This window comes from Caretta caretta, chromosome 1 (genome assembly GCF_965140235.1).
Source record: "Caretta caretta isolate rCarCar2 chromosome 1, rCarCar1.hap1, whole genome shotgun sequence".
NCBI lineage: Eukaryota > Metazoa > Chordata > Testudines > Cheloniidae > Caretta > Caretta caretta.
In genome coordinates this window covers 257937556-257954814 of record NC_134206.1, presented here as the reverse complement: position 1 = coordinate 257954814, position 17259 = coordinate 257937556, and the positions used below count along the sequence as shown (strand labels likewise).

Sequence of the window (17259 nt, the reverse complement as noted above, 5' to 3'; positions counted from 1 at the left end):
CAGGTGCAGAATGACTGTTGAATGTGCCTTTGGATATTGGAAGGGTCACTGGCGCTCTCTACTCATGAGATTGGACCTCAATGAAAAAATATCCCAATGGTTATAGCTGCCTGCTGTGTCCTGCATAATATCTGTGAAGCAAAGGGGGCAAAGTTTCCAAGGAGTGAAGAGTAGAGGTGGAGCAGCTGTCCGGTGATTTTGAGCAGCTGGAGACCAGGTCTTCAAGAAGAACACAGTGCGGAGCTATTAGGCTCAGGGAAGCTTTGTAAGACCATTTTAATAGTGAGCCAGAGTAGTGTGTTGCTGTAGTGAGCTCTACCTGGCCTTGCTCTCCTGTAGCTCTGTTATGAACCCTTTGGTGAGTGCTGTGTGTGTAGTAAAATAACACGGCCAGTGCACCCATACTGTCTGTGAAGGATGGCAGCAGCATATGTTGTGATCAAATAAAAATGCATTTGTTTCCCAAAATAGATTTTTACTCCATAACAATGTAAATAGAAAAACATTTATAACTTAATAGACCATAACACATTAAGGGAAAAGAATGTATGAAGGGGAAAGAACAGTCATTTCCATCTCAGCTGCACATACACCAATCGTGTCTTTCACAGGTCAGTGTATGTGCGGCTGTGAATGTCTTTAATGTCCCCAAGGGGTGGAATGGCAGGGGTAGAGCAGCGGCCCCTTGTGCTGTGTGGAACGTTTTTTTTTTTGGGGGGGAGGGGGGCTGTAGGGAGATCCTGATATGCAGTTCTCTATGGGCTGCAGAGGGAGGCGAGCATGGGATTGTGGAACCTGTAGGTCCACCAGAGTCTGCAGCATGTCTGTTTGCTGCCTGAGAAGCACTAGCATCTCCTGCAGCATGTCCCTCTCCTTTTCCTGCACCTCTCTCTGCACTCCCTGACTGTCTGGCCAGACTGTGCACAAGGGTGACCCTCCAAGCCCTATACTTGTTATCTGAAGCAGCGGAGGTTGCAGGATTTTTTGGAACATGTCATCCTGAGTCCTCTTTCTCTTTGTCCTTATCTGGCTCAGCCGTTCTGCTGGTGTGGATGGAGTGACCCCGAAGGCCACGTTTGCAGCTGCTGAAGATACAGTACACAGATGCACCATTGTCAATGTATTCACGAGATAAACTGAAACTTAGGATACTGAACTCGCTCCCCTTGATCCAGACAAGTTTTAAGCACTCCATTATCGCTTCTCCTTGGGGTTTATACAGCATGATGGCAGTCACAGCACCAGCCATGGTGAGTATGGCCCTAGGGTGGGGGACAAATTGGGGAAATTAGGGGAGATAGCTCACAGGCATGAGTATATGTGCATAGGGCAATTGAACTGAATACGGGCACCATTTTCCATAGGTGGAGCTGGATTTTAGCCGATATTTCAGTCCTGAGGGTAATGGAGGCTGAAAGGGAACAACTCCTGCAGATGTCCAGCTGCAGACCAAGGCAGTACGCTGCTAGCCTGTGTCCTGCAATGGTGCCTGCTGAAGTAATTGCTGAGCGGTGTGGGAAACTGTCCTACCACAGTAGAAGAAATAAGGCAGTCTTCCCCAGAAACCTTCAGCAGAGGATTGCAGATTATCTGCAGGAAAGTTTCATCGAGATATCTACGGAGGATTTACGGGATATCCCAGTGCACATAAACAAATTGTTCTGCGGGGGCCCCCTCTGCCTAACTCTAGAGGGGGATGAGAAGTGGATAGCAACTCTGACTCTGTTGGTTGTTTCACAACCTCTTCTAGCATAAGTAAAAAAGAGTAAATCAATGGATGTGTCCTGCCACTTTGGGGGTTCCATCTCTGTAATTTCTAAGCAAACCATATACTTACCAGAGGTTCCTTCCCCTGCAGGCTCACCCGTACTCAACTGTTAGGACTAGTTGGACTGCGCTGGAGTCAAAAACAGGTTCTGGGTCGCTGCGCTGCTGGATCCCCTGGTCATCTGTCTCCTGTATTCCACGTTCCTTCTCCCTGTTCATGGCGGGGGCCTCTGCCTTGGGGTCCTACAAAATATACACGGGGGCTCTTGGGGATGGTGGTGGGGTCTCGTCCAAGGATGGTGTGCAGCTCTTTGTAAAAGCGGCAGGTCTGTGGTTCCACAGCCAGTGCTTAATTTGTAATGAAAGAGGTGCCGGGGCTCAAGCAATTTTTTTACGTTCATAACTGATGCAGCAAGCCCAGAAGTGCTGGGGCTATGAACTGCCACGCCCAGAGGTGCCAGGGGCTCAGGCCTGGCACAAATTAAGTATTGTCCACACCAGAGTGATTGTTAGCCTCCCTTGCCTACTGGTACGCCTGCCGCAGCTCCTTGGCTTTCACGCATCACTGCTGCTGGTCCCTGTCGTAACCCTTCTCCTCCATGCCTCAAGCGACCTGCTCGTAGATGTTGATATTTCTGTGGCTGGATCAGAGCTGTGCCTGCACGGCCTCTTCTCCTGACAGACCCATGAGATCCGACCCCCCCGTCCCCCATGTACTCCAGGCAGGAGCACGTCTGTAGCATGTAGCCAGCATGGTCAGTTGCCTGGTGAGCTCTCCAAGCCAGGCAAACAGGAAATGGAATTTCAAAAATTCACGGGGCTTTAAAGGGGAGGGGTGGCTTCCTGTGTACCTGGCTGCTGGGCAGTGGAGTTCACAATGGTGACCAGAGCAGTCAAGGAGCGGCATTGTGGGGATACCTCCTGGAGGCCACCGACAGCCAAGGTAAGTAACACAGTGTCTACACTGTCACTGCTTCGACCGAACTACATTGACCTAAACTCTCTGCTGATCATGGAGATGGAGTTAGTAAGTTACGTTGGCGGGAGCGAAATTTAGTGTAGACACCTCCAGAGTTAGGTCGACGTATGCTGCCTTGCGCCGACTTAACTCTATAGAGTAGACCAGGCCTTAGTACTGTTCCCAGCCCTGACGAAAACCTCTGTGTGGCTCGAATGCTTCTCTCTCTCACCAACAGACATTGGTCTCATAAAAGAGATTACCTGAGCCACCTTGATACTCTGCTGTTGATAGGCTTGTAATGTGACCCTGCAATGCTATCCATGATACAAAGGTGTAATAGCCAGGATGGCCTGAAGCTGGTCACAGAATCATTTTATTTTAATAAAAAATTTCAATGTAAATGATTTTTTTTGTTTTTGCCCAAACGTTTTGGGGTTTTGCTGAAAAGCTGAACATGAAAAATATTTCCCTTTTCGGCATCTGCAAGCGAAGACACAACAAAACGAAATGAATTTTCTGGTTTTCATTTTTTTAATGAAAATTCAAAACAACTTGAGGAAAATGAACATTTTCCATGGAAATGTTTGTTTCTATGAAGAAAAAAATCTCAAACGAAAAATTTCAGCCAGCTCTACTAGCAATTCTGTCCTGAGTGTGGCCTTTACTGCATGCGTTCAGGAAGCCTGGATGTAGAGAAAAGACTCAAAAGGATGAGCATTGTGGATTCAGGGAATAAATCGAGAGGCAAAAGTGAGGTGCCAAGAACTATAGTGACCTCAGAAGAGTGAAGCTTTTGATGTCACCAGACCCAGAGATGACTTTATAGACTACAGATGAGTCTCTCTTCACAGTAACATCATCACAAGAAAAGTTTGGACTGGGTGCAAATCACTTGGAATTAGTTCCCGCTGGCCCCTGTCCAAATACAATCGTATGGCTCACTGGTCCATAATTCTTAGGGGATCTCATGGCTCCTTTTTAACAGATAGGTCCCATCTTAGTAACTAAGGAACAGCTGTAGTTTCTAGAGCTAAATCTATGCCTTTGTTGTATCTTTGGAAGGATCCTGAGGTTAGAGCAGTGGACTGGGAGAACTGGGTTCTCTTCCTGGCTCTGCTAATGACCTTGTGCATGGCCTTGAGCAAGTCATATAACCTCTCTGTGTGGCTCAGTTTCCATCTGTAAAACGGAGATGATAATGCAGTAATTGCCTTTCATAAGTGAAGTTTAATTCCTTAACGCTTGTAAAGTGCTTTGACATCCTCACAGAGAAGACGCCAGAAAGATGAAAAATATTACATGGTCATATCCCCCATTTATTGCCAACAGAACCTTCCGACGCTGAGTACTGCCAATGAATTGCATTTGAGTTTCTCTAGTTGCTCTGTAATTTCCTTAAGGAGGCCAGTCCCTATCAAGTGTGGGTGATCCAGGAACGCTGCATCCTGTACCTTGCAGTAGAGCCCTGTGTGGGACTATTTTTTTAATCCCGCTGCCACTCCCACCTGCTCCCACATTGTTTCTTGCATTTTTATCTCGCTCCCACCTGCAAAAACCTTCGATCTTGCAAATCCCGCAAGAGAGACAGGTTTTCCCTATGCTACTAAAAAACAAAACAAAACTCAGTCAGTTAACATATTATATATATAAACGTAATTCAGACACAATTTTTACCACTGAAATTATAAAACAAATCTTGCTTAAACCATGTAAAAATATTTTAATTCCTGTTAGAAAAGATACCAAATCTCTTTCGAGCCCTTGTTTAAATTTAAACATTAAAACCTTTATTTAAAAAAAAGAAAAACTTGCTTTACATCACTGAAAGTGTTTTCCTGCAAATTACCGTAGTCTGTTTTTTTTTTTCTTGGCCCATCCAATCCTGCCCACAACAAAGCACATTTTACCCACTCCTGCTTTTATGACAGTGGATCCTGTGGGACCCACGAGATTCCCCGTCCCGCTGCAGGGCTCTTATCTTGCAGTGTCCCAGACATGTTTCTTGGAGTTGCCATTTTTGAGTTCCTGCCTCTCCCTTTTATAAAATGCCCAGCTACACACTGGAATGTTGCAGAGGTGAGAATCCAAAATGGCAGCTACTATCTGATAGCTCCTTTTGCTCTTGTGACGATCTTGTAACTTGTCCCCGTCAGAGCACGATAGCTAATGCTGAATTGGAGAAGCAGCCATCTATATTTAAAGTCCTGCTAGCATGGGGCTCTTCCTACAGACATTGGTCATGCTTTAGTTAGCAATGGACCATAATCTGCACTCTTCTTTCCCCACACGGAGAATTCTTTAAAATCCCTGGCTCCTGCCATTGGGATTATCCTACTGTGATCTTGCTATGAATGAGGCTGCACTTATTGCATTACTCATCCAGAGCCACTAGGTGGCAGCAGGTCATGCCCAATAGGTTCAAGTTTGGGCTGAGCTCTAGGAACTTGCAGGATGTATGTATGAGCATGCAGCAGGCTCCTGTCATATAGATGATGGCATTATCTCTCTGTGTCTCTCACTCGCACCTCCCTCCTCCCCACTTGCCTAACATACAGGGTTGACTCTGAGGGAGAGTCCCAGTCAGAAGAACACTGATGATGACTTGGAGGCACAAGAGGAAAATAGAGGGACTCCTTAGGACTTTAAAGGGGAGAAGGGAAGGGAAGGGCTGGGGGGAGGGGTCACCAGTATTCTGCTTTGAACCTCAGAGCATCTGTTTGGTCCCAGCTAGTCAATGACCCATTGAGTCATGTATCCTGCCTCAGGGCTTGTCTACACTTAAAACGCTACAGCTGCAGCGCTTCAGTTTAGATGCTACCTATGCCGACAGGAAGGGTTCTTCCTTTGGCGCAGGTATTCCACCTCCCGGAGAGGCAGTAGCTAGGTCAATGGGAGAATTTTTTGTTGACCCAGCACAGTCTACACCGGGGGTTAGGTTGGTACAGTAACTCCTCACTTAACGTTGTAGTTATGTTCCTGAAAAATGCAACTTTAAGTAAAACGACGAATCCAATTTTCCCATAAGATTTAACGTAAATGCAGGGAGTTAGTTTCCAAGGAAAAAATTTGGGGGCAGACAAAAGGCATTATATACTGTACTGTACTGTGGTTGGGAGGTACCCCTGGCTTACCCTACACAGGCACAGCCCGCTGCAGACAATGAGGTAGGCAAGGACACCAGGAAGCACCTTGCGCAGCAGCAGCGGCAGCTTCCCCCCCGGAAGAACAGGTGCCGACTTTGCCAGGGGATGCTCCAGGCCCGCCTCTTCCCCTCCCTGCTCCATTCCAGGCCCTCCTCTTCCCACCTCCATTCCACTTCCTCCCCAGAGCATGTCGCGTCCCCGCTCCTCACGCTTCCTCCCAGCGCTTCCCTGATGCCAAACAGCTGTTTGGCAATGCTTAGGACTTTCTGGGGGGTGGGGGGGGAGGGGGAGGAGTGGAGACACAGTGCTGTTTGGCGGTGGGGGAAGCACTGGGAGGGAGAGGGAGGAGGCGGAGAAGAGGGACTTGTGCAATGCTCCCTTGTAAAGTTGCTGTTCTTCCACAGAATCCTACAAGCAATGGACAGAGCAGGCAGCCAAACAACATTAGAAGGGAGCATTGCACAACTTTAAACGAGCATGTTCCCTAATGGAGCAGTGACGTAACTTCAAACAACGTTAAGCGGGAGGATGTTAAGTGAGGAGTTACTGTACAGATACGTCTCTCGGGGGTGGATTTTTCATATTCATCAGCACACTCTGTTATACAGCGTTATAATCATTAGCACTTATATACTGTGATTTACAAAGATGATCTAATCAGGTAGAATGTTTTTCCTGAGGGCTAGAAGCTATTTGGAATGATTTATGTCATGTCTCTTTAATTAGCCTAACGGATCTATCTAGATGCGTATGGTCCTCACAAACATTAATGGATTTTAGCCTTGTGAGATGGTCAAGTATTATCTCCATTTCACAGGTGGGGACCTGAGCCACAGAGAGATCAATGTGATAGAAAGGTTTTACTGGGTTTTTTAGGGTTTTACTTAGATTTACTGCTCATTGGGCCAGAGAGTGTCTTTTTGATTGGTGTTCATATAGTGCCTTGCACAATGGGGTCCATGTCTCTGACTGGGGTTCCTAGATGCTACCACAATACTAATAATTATTAATAATAGGCTGAGTTTGGGATGGAATCTTTACTCCGAGCAGAATGAAGCCTTTTTACCCATGAGTTATGTGGTTATCCCAGATGAGTGCTAATAAGACCTTTTATACCATATCACATGATCATGTATCTGTAATTGCCCCATATTTTTCAGGAAAACTTTGTTTTAAACAAGTTTAGAGTTATATAAAATGTTAATAGTTCTATATTCCTTTACTTGTCAAACCAGACTCCCTTTCATACCATGAGACCAACTTTTTGGACCTCAGAAGAAGAGGAAAATTAGAACAAATAGATTTTGGAAAAGTGTTTTATCTTATTGAAAAGGAGGCTTTTCTGGCTTGCTTACACCATTACTCTTATTTTTAGCCCCAGTGGATCATGAGTTATCGGAGCTTTAAATCTCTCACTGTTCTAAAACAGAATATTGACCTGTCCCTGGCCTAGTGTCTGTGTAATTTGGGTGGAGGCGATTGGGGGGGAGGAGGACCTTTTGTGCCAGGTTGTTTTTTTAAAAAAAAGTAGAGTAGCCTGGAGTGTTGTTAGATGTCCCAGCAAGATGGTTTAGTGAGCTGAGTGCAGGTGAGGTGGTCAAAAGTACATGATAAATTATACCAATCAGACAGCTGTCACCTAACACTCTATACTCCCCACCCTTAACCTAAATGTCCCCTTCCATATAGAAACTCTGAAATGAAACTGAGTCTTTGATTAGATCCAAAGTCTGGGTGGATGTTTACTGGCAGAAAATTGATGGCCAAAATTTAGTATGAGGTTATCATGGTGAATCATACAGTTCAACCTGGTTTATATTACAGAAAGTCAGTACAAAATTATATGCACATTTTAAACCACACTTCTCCAGAGCAATTTTGTACCTGGGATTGACTCATGATGTCTGAAATGTGATATGTGGTGTAATAAGCTAGGCACAAGATAGGAAGCAAACTGTAATTTAGGGGACAGAAAGGATAATCGGAGAAAGGTAACAGAAGGGTTACAAATATGAGTTTGTCTTGACCAACGTACTAGCTAAGCCCAACTGAAACTTGTCCTTTCCCCTAGGCTAGCTGGAGGGTAACACCTTTAGCCTCAGTTTTAGGTGGTCAAGTTGTAGCTTAGGCTCCTGCCACTTTTCCTAGTCAAGACAAACCCTCTATGGCTATGAATTATTCAGAGATGTCATACACACCTCTTGAAGATACTTAGCTTGCCCTCCTCACTGTAGTATCTGTAACCCTCTCTGGAATTGTTTGTTCCTAACATATTATACTAAGCCTTTAGGGGGGTTACCCCTGGACTACAGCAGCAATGGCTACAGAAGCTCAGGACTCTTTGCCTAGATTCCAGGGTGGAGATAAAACAAGCTACCAGAACCAATCTTAAGCCAAAACTCGGAGAGAAAGGGTTTGGTTACACTTTTGGGTTTTGGCTGTGTTTGGAGTATGGCAGGGAGAGAAGCATCACAGCCAGGGAGGACCCTTTTATCCTCCATGTTCCTAACCAAGGGAAGACTTTTGCTAGTCTACTTAGATGACCTCATCATCTTCGGAAAGCCCTTAAAGGACCATGAAACACATTTGCTAAAGGTCCTGGATTGTCTGCAGGAATGTGGCCTGAAATTATTACTGCACAAATGTGTTTTCTGCCAGACCACCATCAAATATGGGGGACACGTCATGTCTGAACCAGGAATATCTCCCAGGCCTGACAAAATAAGTGCTTTGGCTACTTGGTCTCAGCCATGCAATTTACGAAGCCTACTATTCTTTTTAGAATTATGTGGATACTGCTGCAGGTTCGTCAAGAGCTATTCATTAGTTGTGAGACCCCTGCGTGAACTAACACAGGGATATGCCCCTACCAGATCTGAGGGGACTGGCAAGAAAACATTTAAAGAAAAACCCTATTTTAAGGAGTCTCAACCTTTCAGAGCCCGATAAGACCCCAAATGTGAGGAGACATTACAGCAGATCATCCAGTGCCTGACACAGGCCCTGGCTGGTACTAGCCTAGGGGTGGGCAAACTTTTTGGCCTGAGGGCCACATCGGGGTTCCGAAACTGTATGGAAGGCCGGGTAGGGAAGGCTGTACCCCCGCCCCCTATCCTCCCCCTCCCACTTCCCAATCCTGACTTCCCCCCTCAGAACCTCCGACCCATCCAAACCCTCTGCTCCTTGTCTCCTGACCGCCCCCACCCGGGACCCCCTGCCTGGGACCCCACCCCCTATTCAACCCCCCTGCTCTCTGTCCCCTGACTGCCCCAACCCCTGTCCAAACTTCCACCCCCTGACAGGCCCCCCCGGGATTCCCACGCCTATCCAATTGCCCCTGTTCCCCGTCCCCGAGGGCCCCTCCCCAAACCTCCGCCCCATCCAACTGCTCCCTGTCCCCTGACTGCCCCCCCGGGACTCACTGCCCCTTATCCAACCCCCCCTCCCTTATCCAACTAGCTGTAGTGGTCTGGAAGCAGTTCTTTATCAAGGAAATGATAAAGAGTTAAAACCCATTGCCTTTGCCAGCAGAAGTTTGAAAGTAGAGGGAAAAAAAACTATTCTGCTCACAAGTTGAAGTTTCTGGCATTGAAGTGGGCAGCAGTGAAAAAGTTTCATGACTATCTTTATGCAGCCAAGTTTCTGGTATGTACGAACAGCAACCTGTTATCCTATGTGCTAACATCAGCTAAGCTTCATGCTACTGGACACCGATGGCTTTCAGCATTGTCCCTTTATGACTTCAGCACCGGCTCAGTTTGAACGACACTAATGATGGTGCTGTGTCTTAGCACCTTCACACAGAACAGAACACACCAGATTTCTGGAGGACTATTCTTGACCCTGGTGTAAAGGCTATATGCCATATGCTAGTCTCTACAGACAATACGACCACCAACCTGAAGAGGGCTGCCAACCAGCTGGGAGCCCCTCCAGAAGCTATCTCTATGGGTTAAGCCCATTTCACCCATTTGGATACAACTTCTTTACTGCAAGTCTGCCTAGAGAAAAGCTCAGAAAACCGACTTCAGTTTAAAAGACTTTATTCATACTCTGCAAAAGGGATTGTGAGAGTTATCAGTCAAGTCTCCTCACCAAGATGCATCCTTATTTTTTTAAAAAAATGGAGTAAGCTTACTCTAATAAATGGCCTATTATTTCGCATAAGCCAAGGTTAAATGGCCCCAAAGAAACAACTAGTGCTTCCTTTTAAACTGTGGAGTATTGTCCTACATTTCCTCCATTACGAAAATGAGCACTTGCGAGTAAACAAAACTCTTAACCTAGTAAAGTTCAGGTTCTGTTGGCCATGTATGGCTCATGAAGTGGAAAAACATTGCAAGGCTTGCTTTAGATGTACATGTAACCAGGATCTGAATGAATGCTTCCCTGACAGCTAGCTGGGAGAGGGAGAGACTTTGGGTGTGTTTATGTAAATACAGTTTGCTCCTGCATTGCTTATATATTCAGCAGATGGAGTGGTGTCAAAGTAATCAACTTTGGCTGGTGTTGGGTTACAAATCACTTACCAGCCACCAACAGTACCAGGAGGTGTGAGCCGGTATGACATTGTGCATCAACTATGAGAAAGAGACCGAGAGACTTTTTCCATTGGACCATATGAACCGGAACCATAAACTCACTGAACATTAAATCTCACCAAATGAGGGTAAATCCATCCTCATCATCGTATCCACTCATTATACTCCACACCTGCATACAGCCATTATATGAACAACATACTCCCATATCTCAATGTCTGTACTTTGACCCGTTAACCTTTTACCCCCAATTGGGGAGATTGCAGATTATGTATTTCTTATGCCATCTGTTCCTAAACCGAACTTTGCACCCCTTGATAATCTGTACCTTATTCCCTGATAACCAGAAACTTCTATGCTTAAACTCTGTACCGTTTTCTTTTTATTTCAACATCATCTTAATAAAATTATTAAATCTGAATTCAGGAGTGGTGAAATATGCTTACCAATGTTGTAACTGTAGTAGGAATACAGGAAAGCGGGACTGTGCTTAACCTGTCCCAAAATAAGAGGGTCACCCTCAGTTGAAAGAACCTCGTTAAGCCAGGGGCTCAAATGCCAGAGCTCTGTTAAAGAAAGAGGGGTGGGGCTAGGTGTCTTAGTCAAGAGGCTGAGAACCCTCCCCAAAAGTCCTTCCTGGACGGTTAAACCTGTTTCTCCCCACTGTTCAGAGAAAGAACTAAATAGACTTTATGAGGAGTTTCTTTGTTATTTTAAATGCTCAGTCAGAGCTGAAATCAGTTGTGGTAGGACTGTGTTTCTGCCCTGCCTGCTAAGAGCTAAAAATCATTGAGAGACTGATGTGCAGAGGTCACAGCAGAGAAGCAGGTGGCAGCAGTAGGTGATTGACAGTTGGCTGGTGAACGAGTGGCTGGTGAGGCGGAGAGGCACAGCGAGCAGCCAGCAGGGAGGCTGGCAGAGAGTGCCACAGCAGAGCCTTGCAGAGATGGGTGGTGAGCGAGTGCTCGAGCACTAACGTGCCTCTTTACCCTCCCATCACCCTGGGTGTGGTGGGGTGAACTCTGCAGATGCACCTCTGAACTCTGGGTCTGCACTGACCAAGTACAGCAACTGTGAGTGGGGTGCAGAGAAGGGTCAGGCACGTGAAAGGGACTTTGGGTTCCTGGCCTTAAGAACCTGAGGGGAAAGGACACTGCCCAACTTATTTGGGGGTGGGTCTTTTGCTCATGGTTTTTGTTTATGAACCCTGTTTGCGGAGTTTTTCCAAATTAACACCAGTTACTTCCCTCCTTTTATTAAAAGTTTCTTTTTACACAGACTCTGTGCTTGCGAGTGGGGAAGTATTGCCTCTCAGAGGTGCCCATGGGCGATGTGTCATTTTCCCAGGTTACTGGGTGGGGGCTCAAACCGGTTTTGTGTTGTATCGATGGAAAGGAACCCCTAGCTATTGAACCCGGCCCTGGTTGCTGCTGGCTCCAACTGTCAGAAGGGTTACATTCACAAAGAAAAACACTGCCAAAGATATCTTCCCCTTTAGTTAATATTACCAGCTGCGGACCCCTTGATCTCGTACACATGGACTTTTTAAGTTTGGAAAGTAATACTAAGAACATTGAAAACATACTCCTGGTAAAGGACCATTTCACCCAATACTTGCAGGCCTTCCCCACTGAGGACTAGAAAGCTGCCACCGTTGCAGAGGTGCTGTGGGAAAAGTTCTTTGTGCATTATTGATTGCCCTGTAGAATCCATTCAGATCCAGGAAAAGATTTCAGAAGTCAGCTTATTAAAGAACTATTGCAAATGACAGGAATGAGGAAATCCAAAACAACTCCTGCCATCCCCAAGAAGACCCTCAGCCAGAGAGATTTAATAGGACCTTGTTAAACATGTTAGGCACCCTGAACCCTAATCAAAAGTTCAAATGGAGTCAGCATGACAGCTTCTTAGTACCTGCCTAAAATCGCACAAGTAAAAACCCACTGGGTATTCCCCATGCCACCTAACATTTGGGAGAGAGGCAGACTGCCAGTGAACTTAGCCTTTGGAGTGTCTGCTGATGGAGCTTACTCTGAAATCTACCTCCAGTGTGTCATCCAACTAAGAAAGCATTAAAAAAGGCCTATAAAATAGCCACAGAAGCAGAAAAGAAAAAGGCAGAGAGTCCAACAAAAGCAAATAAAACAACTGTGTGAGGGATCAAACCCGCAAACTAGAGAGCAGATCCTGACACAAAATCTTGGGCTCCAGGAAAGACATAAGATTGCTGACCATTGCCAGGCTAAACCTACATCACAGAAGAGAAGGTGCCAGGCCTTCTTGTCTACAAAGTTTGGCCTGAGGAGGGGAGAGAACGTAGCAAGATTCTCCGCGGAAACCAACTGTTGCCCATTGGACAGCTAGACTCCAGTACTAACACGGCAGTACCAGCACCTGTCCAAAGACCTCCTGTTACTTGGAGCAGGAAGACAGCAAGTTAATCTCAGTCTCCAGTGCCATCTCTCAATATAGCTCATTCAGCGACAGCCAAGGGGAAACCTGTTGCTTCTAATGACGATAATAAGTATAGTTTCCCATGTGGGGAAATGGTTTATGAGCACATCAATCTGATGATGTTTGGAAGGAACAAGACTCGTAATGAAATGAAAACCCTAGTTTCAACAAAACCTTACTGCTATAGGTAAGTTAAACCCTTTGGCTGAACATTTCATTTCACCACAAAATCAAGACGATATGGCCATGGTTATGGAGAAAAATCCTACTGAGGGAGAAGTTGCAGACCCAAGTGTGGAGCCTGAGGTGAGAAGTGCATGCCCTACTGCTGCCAAGGATACAGCTGTACCCGGACAGTGTGGTCAAGAGGTAAAACCTGTCATAAAGTTAATCTATGACTCCCCTGGTGTCTCCTTCAGTGTACTTCTCTCTGTGCTGTATAAGTGGGTGTCAGGAGCATGCTGTCCAATATTAAAACCCACTGTGTAGCGAGGGGGTGTGGCCTCCCTCCCAGACGGTTGGAGAGACAACTGTGACAGCCCCATGGTGGGCAGAGCCAGGACACCCACGCCCACCTCGCCAGAAACAGAGGGATGGGACAGGAACTGGAAATCTAAAAGGCAGGCCCTTCAGCTTAGTTGGGGAGGAGCCGCCAGAGGAGAAGATGTCTCCCACCAATTGCTGGAGCTCGGACCTGACAGCAAACATTACAGCGCCCGAGACCCGGAGTGACTATCAGAGCTGCTGGTCGCTGGAGACACCGAGAAGTTGCCATTAGCTGTTTATCCTAGCGAGGCGAACGACGACACTGGGACCCAGGTACACCTCCCTGAACAGGAGTGTAGGAATTAGTCCAGGGGAGCCGAATATAGTTCGGCTGTGTTGCTGACTGACATCCGACCAACGTTTTGTGGCTGAATTTCCCTGCTGACCCAGCGATGGACTACTTCACCACTGCTAGGGCCCTGACCTGGGTCCCAGTGTAGTCAGGCAGGCCCAGGTCCTCCTGCCACCCCACTTCTGGGGTGGCAGGCTCCTCACTCTAGGCCAAGAGACCTGTGTTTGTTTGGCGGTCTGCCAGAGCCAGGAACCCCATCTGTGTGCTGCCCCACCTGGGGCTTATAGACATTACTGCTCTACCCCGCCGACTGGCAGAGACCCCAGGTCTAATTCCCCCCTGGAACTGCACCCTCCCAGAGGCCTTGTAGCGAGGGGGCATGGCCTCCCTCCCAGATGGGTGGAGGGACAACTGCGACTGCCTTACACCATTAATGTTGTCCTCAGGTTGTAGTAGGACAGCGTATTTGTGTACTTTAATGAAATTGAATTTACGTATCATTTTAAATGTCTATTGAAATTCTTGATGGGAACATCAAGTTTTCCCAGGTGAGGGAGTGTGTAACCCCCTCTTGAATGGATTGTTCCGAACATGTTACACTGAGCGCCTAGGGCAGTGGTCTCCAAAGTGGGGTGCGCAAGACCATCCCTGAGGGTGTGCGGCAGGAGGAGCGCTGCTGGCACGCCTGCGGCAGCTCTTCTACCTTTGGTTCTGCGGCAGCAGGAGGCGCACGCCTGCGGCAGCTCTTCTATGTAGCAGCTCCTCCCTTCTTTTTTCTTCGGTGGCACGCCTGCGTCAATTTTTTTTTCTCCTGGGGGTGCACAATCAAAAAAGTTTGGAGACCACTGGTCTAGGGGACTTGCCTCTACACTACAGCAGCAGTGGCAACAGAGGATCAGGATCCTATTCCCCAGACTGCCTAGAGTCCAGGGCAGAGATCGAACAAGCTGGAAGGTACTACCAGAACCAATCAAAAGCCAAAACTCAGAGGCAAAGGGTTTGGTTATACTTCTGGCTTTTTGCTTGTGTTTGGAGCGTAGCAGGGAGAGTAGCATCACAGCCAGGAAGGACCCTTCTACCCTCCACATTCCCACCCATGGGAAGATTTGAAGACCTTTTGGAATTTCTAGGACAATGTCATCTCAGCAGAAATCAAAAACTCAGAAGACTTCAAGTTGCAGTCAGGCTACTGAAAGTCAGCCTAACTGCACACTTAAATCCAGATCAGAGAGGCACAATGACAATCTCCTTGGTGCGAATACAGTAGTTTGTAAAAACACCCTTGTTTATTTATTCTGATATTGTGTTTTAAGCGAGCCACTGATTCAGTGCTGCACCATCCATCAAAGACTGAGCCTGAACTCAGTTTTTGCCTCGGCAGATGCTAGCTGCTGGGAGAGGAAGTAGGGTGGTTTGCACTGGCTGTAAATGTTGGGTGGGCGGTAGAATTTATATATGACTAATTTTGTGTTTTGTTGGTTATTGTTTTATTACTCTGGGAACTGATATAGCTATTTTATTTTTGTGTATTCTGACTAATGCTCCTCTGTATGAGTTTGGGTGGTAAATATTTTCCCAAGGAACAGGCCCTCTGTGTTATATTGGAATTGGAAAAGGTTCAGAAAAGGACAACAAAAATTATGAGGAGTAAGGAACGGCTGCCATATGAGGAGAGATTAATAAGACCGGGACATTTCAGCTTGGAAAAGAGACAAACAAGGGGGGATATGTTTGAGGTCTATAAAATCATGACTGGAGTGGAGAAACTAAATAAGGAAGTGTTATTTACTCCTTTCAGTAACACAATAACTAGGGGTTGCCAAATGAAATTAATAGGCAGCAGGTTTAAAACAAACAAAAGGAAGTATTTTTTCACACAACACGCAGTCATCCTGTGGAACTCCTTGCCAGAGGATGTTGTGAAGGCCAAGACTATAACAGGGTTAAAAAAGGAACTAGATAAATTCATGGAGGATAGATCCATCAATGGCTACTAGCCAGGATGGTTTCCCTAGCCTCTGTTTGTCAAAAGCTGGGAATGGGCGACAAGGAATGGATCACTTGATGATTACCTGTTCTGTTCATTCCCTCTGGGACACCTGGCATTGGCCACTGTCGGAAGACAGGATACTGGGCTAGATGGACCTTTGGTCTGACCCAGTATGGCCGTTCTTATGTTCTCTGCACTAGGAGGGGTTTCCTTGGGTGGAGGCACAAGGTGCCTTTGTTGCTGAACCCAGGACCCATACCCACACCTCAGGGCTGGGTTACACTCACAACACCACCGTGAAGTAGGCCACTGCTATTACCCCCATTTTACTATGGGAAACTGAAGCACTGAGAGACTTACTGACTTTGCTAAGGTCACATAGGAAGTTTGTGGCAGGGAACTGAACCCAGATCTCCCAAGTCCTAGGCTGGTGCCAATTTTCATCTCCTAACAAGAGTTCCCTTTCTCTGTGCATATACACTTCTGCTTAGCCATAGATACGGGTGCATATTAAACAGTAATTGTTGATTGAATTTTATTATCAGGACATGTTCTGACCATGTCAATAAGGATTCCTTGAACCTGGGAGGGAATAAATCACCACTTCAGTGTGCCTGCCAGTTGTCTGTCCTTCCCTGGCCAGCTCCCTCTATGGAGCTATAAAGAAGGTTGGTAAGTCTCCCAAACTGTAAACACAGCGCTGTCCTTCCCTCCCCCCGGATTTCTCCAAACACACAGTTATTTGAATGTAGGGATACAGACAGTTAGTTAATGATTAGGGGAGGGAACATTATCAGACAGGATCAGACCCTGGGTCTATCTAGACCAGAGTCCTGTCTCAGACGCTTCAGAGCCCTGAAATATGCAGATGTGGGATAATCTGCCCCTGACAGTAGGTCTCACCCTGGCCTCTCATACTTAGAAATTGTTTTGAGCCCTGAAGCATCAGGTTTTGTATTATTTGACAAATGGTTACCTGGGGGCTATGTGACACATTCTGGGTACCACCTTGCAACATTCAAGCAGTTCAGTGCTATAATGTTATATCCCCCTTGGTTTTTTCCTGGTTCTGGAGAGTGAGGAGGGGAACACATGGCATTTGGACCCAGAGGAACTAAAAGCTCTCGAGGAGACTTCTCCATGAGATTGTGTGATTTTCTAAAAGAGAATCACCTGCTTTTATCAGAGAAGAAAATAAGAATATTAAAAAAGAAATATAAAATCTCATCCCAGATCCGCAGTGGAAAGGAAATACTTTTGTAATCAGTAACCAGTTCTACAGGACAGCTGGGACTTCCCCTGTTGCCCATCCTGGGGGGTTGAATAGAGGTGCAGAGAATGGGTCACTACAGACAGACGTGGTCCATCTCGGCGCCGCCAAGAGTGTGGTTCTGAAATCTACAGCTTGAAATTTTGACTCTGCCTCTCGGGTCCTTGGGACAGCAGCTCTGTGACAGGCTCCTGGCACTGCACTCCAGCAGTGTCCTTTCTGCCACAATGGGATACGTGCCAACCCAATAGGAAAAGCAGAAATTATTCCATCAGTGGCAGCCACAATAGCACCT

At 46.5% G+C, this 17259-nt stretch overlaps 1 protein-coding gene across 2 annotated transcripts in view; it reads right to left on the bottom strand.

The window, feature by feature from the left end:
- The window catches only part of LOC125628058 (apolipoprotein L6), a 58315-nt gene that overhangs the window by 13226 nt on the left and 27830 nt on the right, over nucleotides 1–17259 (bottom strand). The gene's annotated exons all lie outside the window — the stretch shown is intronic.